General features: G+C 42.6%; 1 protein-coding gene across 3 annotated transcripts in view; it reads left to right on the top strand.

Annotated features, from left to right (window-relative positions):
• Positions 1 to 1,706: 1,706 nt before the first annotated feature.
• Positions 1,707 to 12,885, top strand: part of LRFN1 (leucine rich repeat and fibronectin type III domain containing 1) — a 107,488-nt gene continuing 96,309 nt past the window's right edge. For all 3 annotated transcript variants that reach the window (XM_075836295.1, XM_075836293.1, XM_075836294.1), the window contains exon 1: positions 1,707 to 2,032. The gene's annotated coding sequence lies outside the window, so the exon portion shown is untranslated. The remainder of the gene's footprint in view (positions 2,033 to 12,885) is intronic.

Raw genomic sequence — 12,885 nt, 5'->3', positions numbered from 1 at the left:
TATTACAGACCTTGTTGCCTGTTCTAGAGCTGCATGTAGTGTTTATTTTTCATGTATGTGTTTTTATATCAGTGCCCTTATGTCCCTATTATAATTGCTATTAATTTTTGCTTGTATAATATGTTACCTATTCTGAAGCAGCTGTCTATTTTTCGTGTATGTATTTTTTTTTATCAGTGACCTTATATCGATTATTATTATTATTTGTGTTATTATTATCATTATATACCTCATTACATATTCTAGAGCTGCATGTGGTTTTTATTTTATATCACTGTCTTTCTGTCCCAATTATTTTCATCATCATTATTATTATTATTATTATTATTATTATTAATAATAATAATAATAATAATAATAATAATAACAACATATATATGTTACCTACTTTGGAGCAACTATTTTTCATTTATATATTCTATATCAGTGTCCTTATATTATTATTATTATTATTATTATTATTCACCCTATTAGCGGTTATGAAGCTTTCTGCTTGTAGTGTCTATGTTTCATGTATTATATGTTTATCATGCCAGTGTTATTTATCATCATCATCATCATCATCATCATCATCATCATCATCATTATGTACATATATGTGGCTGGGGTGACATGGACTGTTCTGTGTGTTGCTCCTCACAGGTCTGCAGCTGGCCGCATGTTCCCTGGTCCTTTGCACATACATGTAATAACTGGCTGCATGTTCTCTGGTCTTTTGCAAATACATGTAGTAACTGGCTGCATATTCTCCTGTATTTCCACATACATGTAATAACTGGCTGCATGTTCTTCTATCCTTTGCACATACATGTAATAACTGGCTGCATGTTCTTCTATCCTTTGCACATACATGTAATAACTGGCTGCATGTTCTCTGGTCCTTTGCTCATACATGTAATAACTGGCTGCATATTCTCTGGTCCTTTGCTCATACATGTAATAACTGGCTGCATGTTCTCCTGTCTTTTGCACATACATGTAATAACTGGCTGCATGTTCTCTGGTCCTTTGCACATACATGTAATAACTGGCTGCATGTTCTCTGGTCTTTTGCACATACATGTAATAACTGGCTGCATAGTCTCTGGTTCTTTGCTCATAGATGTAATAACTGGCTGCATGTTCTCCTGTCCTTTGCACATACATGTAATAACTGGCTGCATATTCTCTGGTCCTTTGCTCATACATGTAATAACTGGCTGCATGTTCTCCTGTCCTTTGCACATACATGTAATAACTGGTTGCATGTTTTCTGATCCTTTGCACATACATGTATTAACTGGCTGCATGTTCTCTGGTCATTTGCACATACATGTAATAACTGGCTGCATATTCTCCTGTATTTTGCTCATACATGTAATAACTGGCTGCATGTTCTCTGGTCTTTTGCTCATACATGTAATAACTGGCTGCATTTTCTCCTGTCCTTTGCCCATGTATGTAATAACTGGCTGCATAGTCTCTGGTTCTTTGCTCATACATGTAATAACTGGCTGCATGTTCTCATGTCCTTTTCCCATGTATGTGATGACTGGCTGCATGTTGCAGTGCCCAGCCGTGGGCAGACATACCACGTGTGTGTCTTTCATGCCTGCCCATCATTATGTGCTGTGATGCCCTCATGTTATGTGGTGCAGTGCTAGAGATTGGCACCGGGCTCCGCCTCCCCCCAGCACGTCCCTCCCAGCCGCGTCCTCCCTCCCCCCCTGTCACCTCCAGCCTCCCCCACCCCAAACACCCAGACTCACCGAGCGAGGGATTGGACGAGGTGGCTCCCGCACGGGTCCTCCTGGGGGTCGGATGTGCGCCCTTTTCCTGCCTCTCGGGGGGCTGCCAAAGAGTGCGCAGTGTCGGGGCGCAGCAGGATGGCCTGGGATAATTAGCCGGGGACTGGAGCTATGGATGGAGCAGTTCGTGCCCTTTGAATGCCCCCTCCGTGCCAGCTGGTTTCTTGAGGCGGGGGCTGCTGCAGAAGGGGCGGCCAGTGCTGGCACCAGGTGGATGGCATGGCGCAGAGAGAGCCCAGCTGAAGGTAGGTGGCCACACACTGCAGTGCCAGCCTTCTCTTATTTTCTGCTACATCTTCAGCTTCTCTGTGTGTCTCGTATAATGATGAGGAGGAGGATGAGGATGATGATGATGATGGTAGTAGTTCTTGTCCTGTCTGTCTCTGCTCTACCTCTCTGGGTTGTCTCTTTTTTGGTAGTGGATGTCTATGCATCGTTAGAGACGGTCTCTTTTCATGGTCTCAGTCTATGCTGGGACTGTCTCAGGTTCCTCTGTTTGTGCTTGTCTCCCCCTGACATTCCCTGCAAGCAATGACCAGCTGCCTCCATGTTTAGCTGATTCCGATGCCCCTACCCGTGGTGATGAACATTTCTTGCCAATGGTACTGATCCTGCCAATGGTACTGGTATTGCAGAACTGCCCACATCCATAGTGCTGAACCTGCCCCTGGTGCTGATCCCTGGTCCATATTGCTGAACCTGCTTCTGTCCATGGTGCTGATCCCTGGTCCATGGTGCTGAACCTGTCCCTGTACATGGTGCTGATCCCTGGTCCATAATACTAAACCTCCCCCTGTCCATATTGCAGAACTGCCCACATCCATAATACTGAACTTGCCCCTGTCCATGGTGCTGATCCCTGGTCCATATTGCTGAACCTTCCCCTGTCTATGGTGCTGATTCCTGGTCCATGGTGCTGAATCTGCCCCTGTTCATGGTGCTGATCCCTGGTCCATATTGCTGAACCTGCTTCTGTCAATGGTGCTGATCCCTGGTCCATATTGCTGTACCTGCTTCTGTCCTTGGTGCTGATTCCTGGTCCATAGTGTTGAACCTGTCCCTGTCTATGGTGCTGATCCCTGGTCCATGGTGCTGAACCTGTCCCTGTACATGGTGCTGATCCCTGGTCCATAATACTAAACCTTCCCCTGTCCATATTGCAGAACTGCCCACATCCATAATACTGAACTTGCCCCTGTCCATGGGGCTGATCCCTGGTCCATATTGCTAAACCTTCCCCTGTCTATGGTGCTGATCCCGGGTCCATGGTGCTGAATCTGCCCCTGTTCATGGTGCTGATCCCTGGTCCATGGTGCTGAATCTGCCCCTGTTCATGGTGCTGATCCCTGGTCCATATTGCTGAACCTGCTTCTGTCCTTGGTGCTGATCCCTGTTCCATAGTGTTGAACCTGTCCCTGTCTATGGTGCTGATCCCTGGTCCATGGTGCTGAACCTGTCCCTGTCTATGGTGCTGGTCCATGGTGCTGAACCTGTCCCTGTACATGGTGCTGATCCCTGGTTCATGGTGCTGAATCTGCCCCTGTACATGGTGCTGAATCTGCCCCTGTACATGGTGCTGATCCCTGGTCCATTATGTTAAACCTGCCCCTGTATATGGTGCTGATCCTGCTATAGTCTTTATTGCTTAACCTACTACTGTTCCTAGTGCTGATCCCTGCATGCCCACATTCATGGTGCTGGTTCCTGATCATGTTGCTGGGCATACCCCCTGTGTATGGGGCTACTGATCCTACCTATCTGTCCATAATGCTGAACATAGGGATGAAAATACCTCTTTCATAGAGCGCCTATATCCAGAATGCTAAACCTTCCCAGTCTGTTCCTGAACTGTGTGATCATCCCATGAATCAGATTTGGGATACATATTACCAACAAGAAAACAGCATCTGTGTCACAGGCTAAAAGCCAATGTATATGTCACATCATATATTCACAATGCAGGTCATCTACATGCAGTGCTACATCTCCTAATAGCAGGACCCAGCAGTCTACATGGTAACAACCTGAGACACCATAATAATATTATTATTATTATTATTATTATTATTATTATTATTATTATTATTATTATTAACACATAGATTGTGATACCTAACAGGAAAACAGAGGAGTATTATTAATATGCACACCACAGCTCTGAGACTGAATCCATTTATGACAAATTATTTGCATACAAGCAGCAGCCTTCAGAGGTGACATCCACATCTATGCTGCTCCCCTTGAGACATGCCAGCAAAATGCATCCCACCAGCTTATCACTAGTCAGCAATCTCCATCAAACAGCCCAGTAACATGTTTTCTCCCTTCCCCTGATATATGATACCAGCATAAATCTTCCAGTCTTGACACATATTAGCAGCATATAAAAAGTATGGCTGAAAACACAAACCTTTATGATCCTGCATACCTGACACAGCGAGGAAAATATGCCATAGCTCCCTGCATACTGTATATACCCCTTATATAGCTGACACTCTGATCTGTACAATAGAATTGCATGCAAGATTATGATACATTGTGATACATCACAACTGATCTAACACATTGTCTGCAGTTCATTAAGGTGTGTGATGATCAACGGTGAGAAGATAGGAAGCAAACTGATGAGGATGATGAGGATGATGATGATAGTAGTAGTTTGGAAGCAAATGTGATTAATGCAAATAATATTGTCAGAAGATGTCACTGGATGTCACCTGTGTACGCAGATGGGGTATATTTATGTTTTGTTTTTTTATATCTATGTGAGACAGGATGATGGAATTTTGCTAGATTATTTTGATGATGATCATCACGCTGTACCTGGGCTACTAGATGCTGGATCTGGGTCAATACATTGAATGTTCAGTCAACATATAACATTTTTGCTAGTGGACACTAAAGGTAACTGGTAGTAAAAAGGTTGTCTGGTACTCTAGTAATGACTGGTCAGTAGTTATATGGTGACAATCCTAACATTTATTGCAATGTCTAGTAGGGATTAAAGTCCTAGTATCTGATGGTGATGGGGTTTTTAATGGCCAATAGATTTCTTGGGATGTTTTTAATATTGAAAGCAATAGGTTTGTTCAGGAATGGCCTTGTTTTTCGTGATTAAAGGGGTTGTTCAGTTTACAAAGTACATAGGGGGTGGGGGTAGGGGTCTTTTTTTTATCATACCCTCTGTCAATTAGCCAAAGTATGGAGCAGCTAAAACGAGTTTCTCTTACTCCGAAGGACCAGGTTGTCCATACATTACATAGACAGCTCATTTATATGAATGGGTACACTGTAATGTTTAATTTCCCCTGTGGTGGCGCTGTAGGGAAACTGAATACTTGTACTCAGGTTTCTCCACGGATTACAGCTGATCGCTGGGAGCTGTGATTAACTTTTTATCAAGGGCTCTCTTGCATAAGGGAAATGTCCAAAGCAGACAACTTTAATGTACTAGTGAGTAATGTACTAGTGTTGTCTTTCAGTAAAGTAAAAATCATAAAATAAAGTTATGGGCATCTTGTATCAATAGAAGTTTTATGGTGTCTAACGGATATTGTACTCCGCTCTCTATATCTGCTCTCTCTCTCTCTTCTCCATCTCCTTGTCTTTTTGACCCTATTTCATTCTCTCCCCTCTCTCTCTCCAGCTTTCTGTTTTTCAATATCTTTCTCTCTCACTTTCTCTCTCCCTCTCTCTCTAACCCCCCTCCCTTCACATCTCTCTCTTTTCATCTATCGTCTCTCTCTCTCTCTCTCTCTATATATATGTGTATTTTTTTTTCTCTCTTTTTCTCTTCTTTTCTCTCTCTCTCTCTCTCTCTCTCTCTCTCTCTCTCTATATATATATATATACTGTATATGTATTTTTTTTCTCTCTCTCTTTTTCTCTTCTTTTCACTCTCTCTCTCTGATTTCTTTATCACTTTCTGTCACTCACTTTCTTTCTTATTCTCCTCCTCCCTCTCTATCTCTCTCTCTCTGTTCTCTTTTCTTTCTCATTCTCTTACTTTGTTTCTCTCTCTATATATCCCTTTCCCTCCCCCTCTCCCTCTCTTCCACTCTCCATCTCTTGTTCTGTCTCTTTTGATTCTCTCTCTCTGTTTTCCCTCTTTCTTTCTTTCTTTCTTTCTTTCTTTCTTTCTTTCTTTCTTTCTTTCTTTCTTTCTTTCTTTCTTTCTTTCTTTCTTTCTTTCTTTCTTTCTTTCTTTCTTTCTTTCTATCCATTTCCCTCTTCCTCTCACTCTCCATCTTTCTATATTCTCTCTCTTTTTCTATTCTTTTCACTCTCTTTCTTTATTATTCTCTCCCTCCCTCTCTCTCGTTCTCTTCTCTCTCTCTGTCTCTCTCTTCCCCCTCTCTCTTTCTCTCTCTGTCTCTCTCTTCCCCCTCTCTCTCTCTTTCTCTCTCTGTCTCTCTCCCCTCTCTCTCTCCCTCTCTCTGTCTCTATCTCTCCCTTTCTCCATATCACTGTCTCTCTCTCCTCTCTCTCTGTCTTCTCTCCCTCTCTCTCTCTCCTCTCTCTCTGTCCTCTCTCTCTCCCCCCTCCCTTCTCTTCCTCTCTTTCTCTCTCTCTCTCCAGCTCTGTCTTTTCTTCCTCCCTTTCTCTTATAGACGTCATCTATTTACAATTCATGTACAAAATTTACTTAGTACAACTGTCCTTCAAGACAAGTGGAGTGCAGAAGCACAAAAACCTTAATTAGTATCACACGTTTATCTCACTTATCATCAAGTCTTGCAACTTTCTGCTTTGTTAATGTCATTAGTATTTTTATGTAACCCATATTGTATTTTAAGTTTAGTGTTTATTTGCATAATGAGCTTAACTGTGAGATTGTGTAACAAACATCATCAGTGTTATACTCACATATTAATGGTCTGGGGCTTCCTGAGATAATAACACAAGACTTGATGATCATTGCTGATGGGATGGCTCGTCCACTCAATGCCAGGTTGGGTTCGTGATTCAACTTACATCCAGTGGCTGAAAATAAGCAAAAACAATTGGGTATAATTCTTAAAACTATTGCAAAGCAAAAATAGAATAGTTGCCAATCGTTTCCAATTACATCGCAGCTTTTAGGTTCTGAGGGGCTTCTGAAAAATAAGAAATGGAATTTGATTGGCTGCAACTGCTGCAATTTTCTTCTGCAGTAGATTTGATACATCTTCACCAATTTGCCAAATGGATTGAACCCCTTCTGGATCATTACCTTGTTTGTTTATTGATCTTGTTGATAGTTTCTGAACCCCCTCCCCCCCCCCGTATTCTTGTATTTCATTTTGGCTTCTGTACCCTTCCATTCTGACCCTGGCTTGTTTTCTGGCCATGTATTTGATTCATCCTTTATTTGTTAGGTCTTGACCCAGCTTGTTGACTATGAGACCCTCCTCGCTACTAGCAACCACAAGCTCTTCTACATTCTCCCTAACCAGATTCCTATTTAGTTATCCAGAGAATCAATTGTCGGAAAGCCAATTGCTACTCATGTCCTCTCCTGTGTTGTAGGTCTTTCACCAGCTTAAGGCCCCATGCACACGTCTGTAATTTTGATCTGCAATTACGGACCGTAATTGCGGATCAACGTACAGATCCATTCATTTCTATTGCCCACGGACACCTTCCCGTATATGTACGGAAAGGTATCCGGCCCGTAGACAGGCTCTGCAAAAAATAGGACATGTCCTATTTTGGGATTTTACGGACCGTACTCCCATACGTTACAATGGGAGCACGGCCCGCAAATGCGGGTGACTGTCCGGCCGTAGCTGTAATCACGGCCCGGGATTACGGCTACGGCCGTGTGTACGGGGCCTAACAAAGATGTAATTTTCTATCAATTGTAAACTATAAACATTGAATTATGTGTAATGTATGTGATAAGACTTAGGAGATAATAGTGCTCTATCTGTAATAGGCATGAACTCTGATCCTGATTAGGCTTTTGGTTTCTGATAATGGTAAGTGCCAATTAACAGATATAAATTAATCCACATTATGTACTGATCTTTGATAGGAGTCAGATAATGCTTCTTTAAAGTCGTTGATGTAGTATCAGGGATGTAGTAGTATCAGGGATCTCCCAGTATTTAAGGGAGATCTTTCCCTTACCTAAAACTGTGGTCGTAATATATTACTAATATCACAATAGCTTGCTGTATACTGGTATGTACTAGTATAGTTCCCCAGTGGCTGGTTCTAGTGATCACTGTAGATATTTCAATAGTCAAATATGAGGGCCAATACGGTGCTCCTTTGATTTACAATATTAATTGCACGAGGATGACCATAACTTGAGACCAAAATTTTAAAGAAAACTGGTTCCACATCCCCAAAAAGACAAAAAAAAAAAAAAAAAAGTATAGTACATGAAGAAAAGGTAGAGAGCAGTACAGTACATGTAGTACAGGTAGAGAGCAGTACAGTACATGTAGTACAGGTAGAGAGCAGTACAGTACATGTAGTACAGGTAGAGAGCGGTACAGTACATGTAATACAGGTAGCGAGCAGTATAGGACATGTAGTATAGGTAGAGAGCAGTACAGTACATGTAGTACAGGTAGTACAGCTAGAGACGGTACAGGACATGTAGTACAGGTAGAGAGCAGTACAGGACATGCAGTGCAGGTAGAGAGCAGTACAGGACATGTAATGCAGGTACAGAGCAGTACAGTACAGGTAGAGAGCAGTACAGGACATGGGATACAGGTAGAGAGCAGTACAGAACATGTAGTACAGGTAGAGAGCAGTGCAGGAGATGTAGTACAGGTAGAGAGCAGTACAGGACATGTAGTACAGGTAGAGAGCAGTGCAGGACATGTAGTGCAGGTAGAGAGCAGTACAGTACATGTAGTACAGGAAGAGATCAGTACAGGACATGTGATACAGGTAGAGAGCATTACAGAACATGTAGTACAGGTAGAGAGCAGTGCAGGAGATGTAGTACAGGTAGAGAGTAGTACAGGACATGTAGTACAGGTAGAAAGCAGTACAGGACATGTAGCACAGGTAGAGAGCAGTACAGGACATGTAGTACAGGTAGAGAGCAGTACAGTACATGTAGTACAGGTAGAAAGCAGCACAGTCCATGTAATACAGATAGTAAGCAGTATAATAAATGTAGTACAGGTAGATAGCAGTATAATACATATAGTACAGGTAAATAGCAGTGCAGTACATGTAGTACAGGTAGAGAGCAGTACAGGACATGTAGTACAGGTAGAGAACAGTAAAGGACATGTAGTACAGGTAGAGAGCAGTACAGGACATGTAGTACAGGTAGAGAGCAGTACAGGAGATGTAGTACAGGTAGAGAACAGTACAGGACATGTATTACAGGTAGAGTGCAGGACAGGACATGTAGTACAGGTAGAGAGCAGTACAGGACATGTAGTACAGGTAGAGAGCAGTACAGTACATATAGTACAGGTAGAGAGCAGCACAGTACATGTAGTACAGGTAGAGAGCAGAACAGGACATGTAGTACAGGTAGAGAGCAGTACAGGACATGTGGTACAGGTAGAGAGCAGTACAGTACATATAGTACAGGTAGAGAGCAGCACAGTACATGTAGTACAGGTAGAGAGCAGAACAGGACATGTAGTAAGGGTAGAGAGCAGAACAGGACATGTAGTACAGGTAGAGAGCAGTACAGGACATGTGGTACAGGTAGAGTGCAGGACAGGACATGTAGTATAGGTAGAGAGCAGAACAGTACATGTTGTACAGGTAGAGAGCAGTATAATACATGTAGTACAGGTAGAGAACAGTACAGTACATGTAGTACAGGTAGAGAGCAGTACAGTACATGTTTTACAGGTAGAGAGCAGTACAGTACATGTAGTACAGGTAGAGAGCAGTACAGCACATGTAGCACAGGTAGAGAGCAGTACATGACATATAGCACAGGTAGAGAGCAGTACATGACATGTAGTACAGGTAGAGAGCAGTACTGTACATTTAGTACAGGTAGAAAGCAGCACAGTCCATGTAATATAGATAGTAAGCAGTATAATAAATGTAGTACAGGTAGATAGCAGTATAATACATATAGTACAGGTAAATAGCAGTGCAGTACATGTAGTACAGGTAGAGAGCAGTACAGGATATGTAGTACAGGTAGAGAATAGTACAGGACATGTAGTGCAGGTAAAGAGCAGTACATGAGATGTAGTACAGGTAGAGAACAGTACAGGACATGTAGTACAGGTAGAGAGCAGTACAGGACATGTAGTATAGGTAGAGAGCAGTACAGGAGATGTAGTACAGGTAGAGAACAGTACAGGACATGTATTACAGGTAGAGTGCAGGACAGGACATGTAGTACAGGTAGAGAGCAGTACAGGACATGTAGTACAGGTAGAGAGCAGTACAGTACATATAGTACAGCTAGAGAGCAGTACAGGACATGTGGTACAGGTAGAGTGCAGGACAGGACATGTAGTATAGGTAGAGAGCAGAACAGTACATGTAGTACAGGTAGAGAGCAGTACAGTACATTTAGTACAGGTAGAGAGCAGTACAGTACATGTAGTACAGGTAGAGAGCAGTACAGTACATGTAGCACAGGTAGAGAGCAGTACAGGACATGTAGTACAGGTAGAGAGCAGTACAGTACATGTAGTACAGGTAGAAAGCAGCACAGTCCATGTAATACAGATAGTAAGCAGTATAATAAATGTAGTACAGGTAGATAGAAGTATAATACATATAGTACAGGTAAATAGCAGTGCAGTACATGTAGTACAGGTAGAAAGCAGTACAGGACATGTAGTACAGGTAGAGAATAGTACAGGACATGTAGTGCAGGTAGAGAGCAGTACATGAGATGTAGTACAGGTAGAGAACAGTACAGGACATGTAGTACAGGTAGAGAGCAGTACAGGAGATGTAGTACAGGTAGAGAACAGTACAGGACATGTATTACAGGTAGAGTGCAGGACAGGACATGCAGTACAGGTAGAGAGCAGTACAGGACATGTAGTACAGGTAGAGAGCAGTACAGTACATGTAGTACAGGTAGAGAGCAGCATAGTACATGTAGTACAGGTAGAGAGCAGAACAGGACATGTAGTACAGGTAGAGAGCAGTACAGGACATGTGGTACAGGTAGAGTGCAGGACAGGACATGTAGTACAGGTAGAGAGCAGTACAGTACATATAGTACAGGTAGAGAGCAGCACAGTACATGTAGTAAGGGTAGAGAGCAGAACAGGACATGTAGTACAGGTAGAGAGCAGTACAGGACATGTGGTACAGGTAGAGTGCAGGACAGGACATGTAGTATAGGTAGAGAGCAGAACAGTACATGTTGTACATGTAGAGAGCAGTATAATACATGTAGTACAGGTAGAGAACAGTACAGTACATGTAGTACAGGTAGAGAGCAGTACAGTACATGTAGCACAGGTAGAGAGCAGTACAGGACATGTAGTACAGGTAGAGGGCAGTACAGTACATATAGTACAGGTAGAAAGCAGCACAGTCCATGTAATACAGATAGTAAGCAGTATAATAAATGTAGTACAGGTAGATAGCAGTATAATACATATAGTACAGGTAAATAGCAGTGCAGTACATGTAGTACAGGTAGAGAGCAGTACAGGACATGTAGTACAGGTAGAGAATAGTACACAACATGTAGTGCAGGTAGAGAGCAGTACAGGACATGTAGTACAGGTAGAGAGCAGTACAGGACATGTAGTACAGGTAGAGAGCAGTACAGGACATGTAGTACAGGTAGAGAGCAGTACAGGACATGTATTACAGGTAGAGTGCAGGACTGGACATGTAGTACAGGTAGAGAGCAGTACAGGTCATGTACTACAGATAAAGAGCAGTACAGGAGATGTAGTACAGGTAGAGAACAGTACAGGACATGTAGTACAGGCAGAGAGCAGTACAGGAGATGTAGTGCAGGTAGAGAGCAGTACAGGACATGTAGTACAGGTAGAGAGCAGTACAGGACATGTAGTATAGGTAAAGTGCAGGACAGGACATGTAGTGCAGGTAGAGAGCAGAACAATACATGTTGTACAGGTAGAGAGCAGTATAATACATGTAGTATGGGTAGATAGCAGTACAATACATGTAGTCCAGGAAGAGAGCAGTACAGGACATGTAGTAGAGGTAGAGAGCAGTACAGAAGATGTAGTACAGGTAGAGAGCAGAACAGGACATGTAGTACAGGTAGAGAGCAGTACAGGACATGTGGTACAGGTAGAGTGCAGGACAGGACATGTAGTATAGGTAGAGAGCAGAACAGTACATGTTGTACAGGTAGAGAGCAGTATAATACATGTAGTACAGGTAGAGAACAGTACAGTACATGTAGTACAGGTAGAGAGCAGTACAGTACATGTAGTACAGGTAGAGAGCAGTACAGTACATGTAGTACAGGTAGAGAGCAGTACAGTACATGTAGCACAGGAAGAGAGCAGTACAGGACATGTAGTACAGGTAGAGAGCAGTACAGTACATGTAGTACAGGTAGAAAGCAGCACAGTCCATGTAATGCAGATAGTAAGCAGTATAATAAATGTAGTACAGGTAGATAGCAGTATAATACATATAGTACAGGTAAATAGCAGTGCAGTACATGTAGTACAGGTAGAGAGCAGTACAGGACATGTAGTACAGGTAGAGAATAGTACACAACATGTAGTGCAGGTAGAGAGCAGTACAGGACATGTGGTACAGGTAGAGAGCAGTACAGGACATGTAGTACAGGTAGAGAGCAGTACAGCAGATGTAGTACAGGTAGAGAACAGTACAGGACATGTATTACAGGTAGAGTGCAGGACTGGACATGTAGTACAGGTAGAGAGCAGTACAGGTCATGTACTACAGATAAAAAGCAGTACAGGAGATGTAGTACAGGTAGAGAACAGTACAGGACATGTAGTACAGGCAGAGAGCAGTACAGGAGATGTAGTGCAGGTAGAGAGCAGTACAGGACATGTAGTACAGGTAGAGAGCAGTACAGGACATGTAGTATAGGTAAAGTGCAGGACAGGACATGTAGTACAGGTAGAGAGCAGAACAATACATGTTGTACAGGTAGAGAGCAGTATAATACATGTAGTATGGGTAGATAGCA

Source organism: Rhinoderma darwinii, chromosome 8 (assembly GCF_050947455.1).
Source record: "Rhinoderma darwinii isolate aRhiDar2 chromosome 8, aRhiDar2.hap1, whole genome shotgun sequence".
Taxonomy (NCBI): domain Eukaryota; kingdom Metazoa; phylum Chordata; class Amphibia; order Anura; family Rhinodermatidae; genus Rhinoderma; species Rhinoderma darwinii.
Note: the sequence above shows the minus strand (reverse complement) of the source record. Positions and strands in the feature narration are given on the sequence as shown.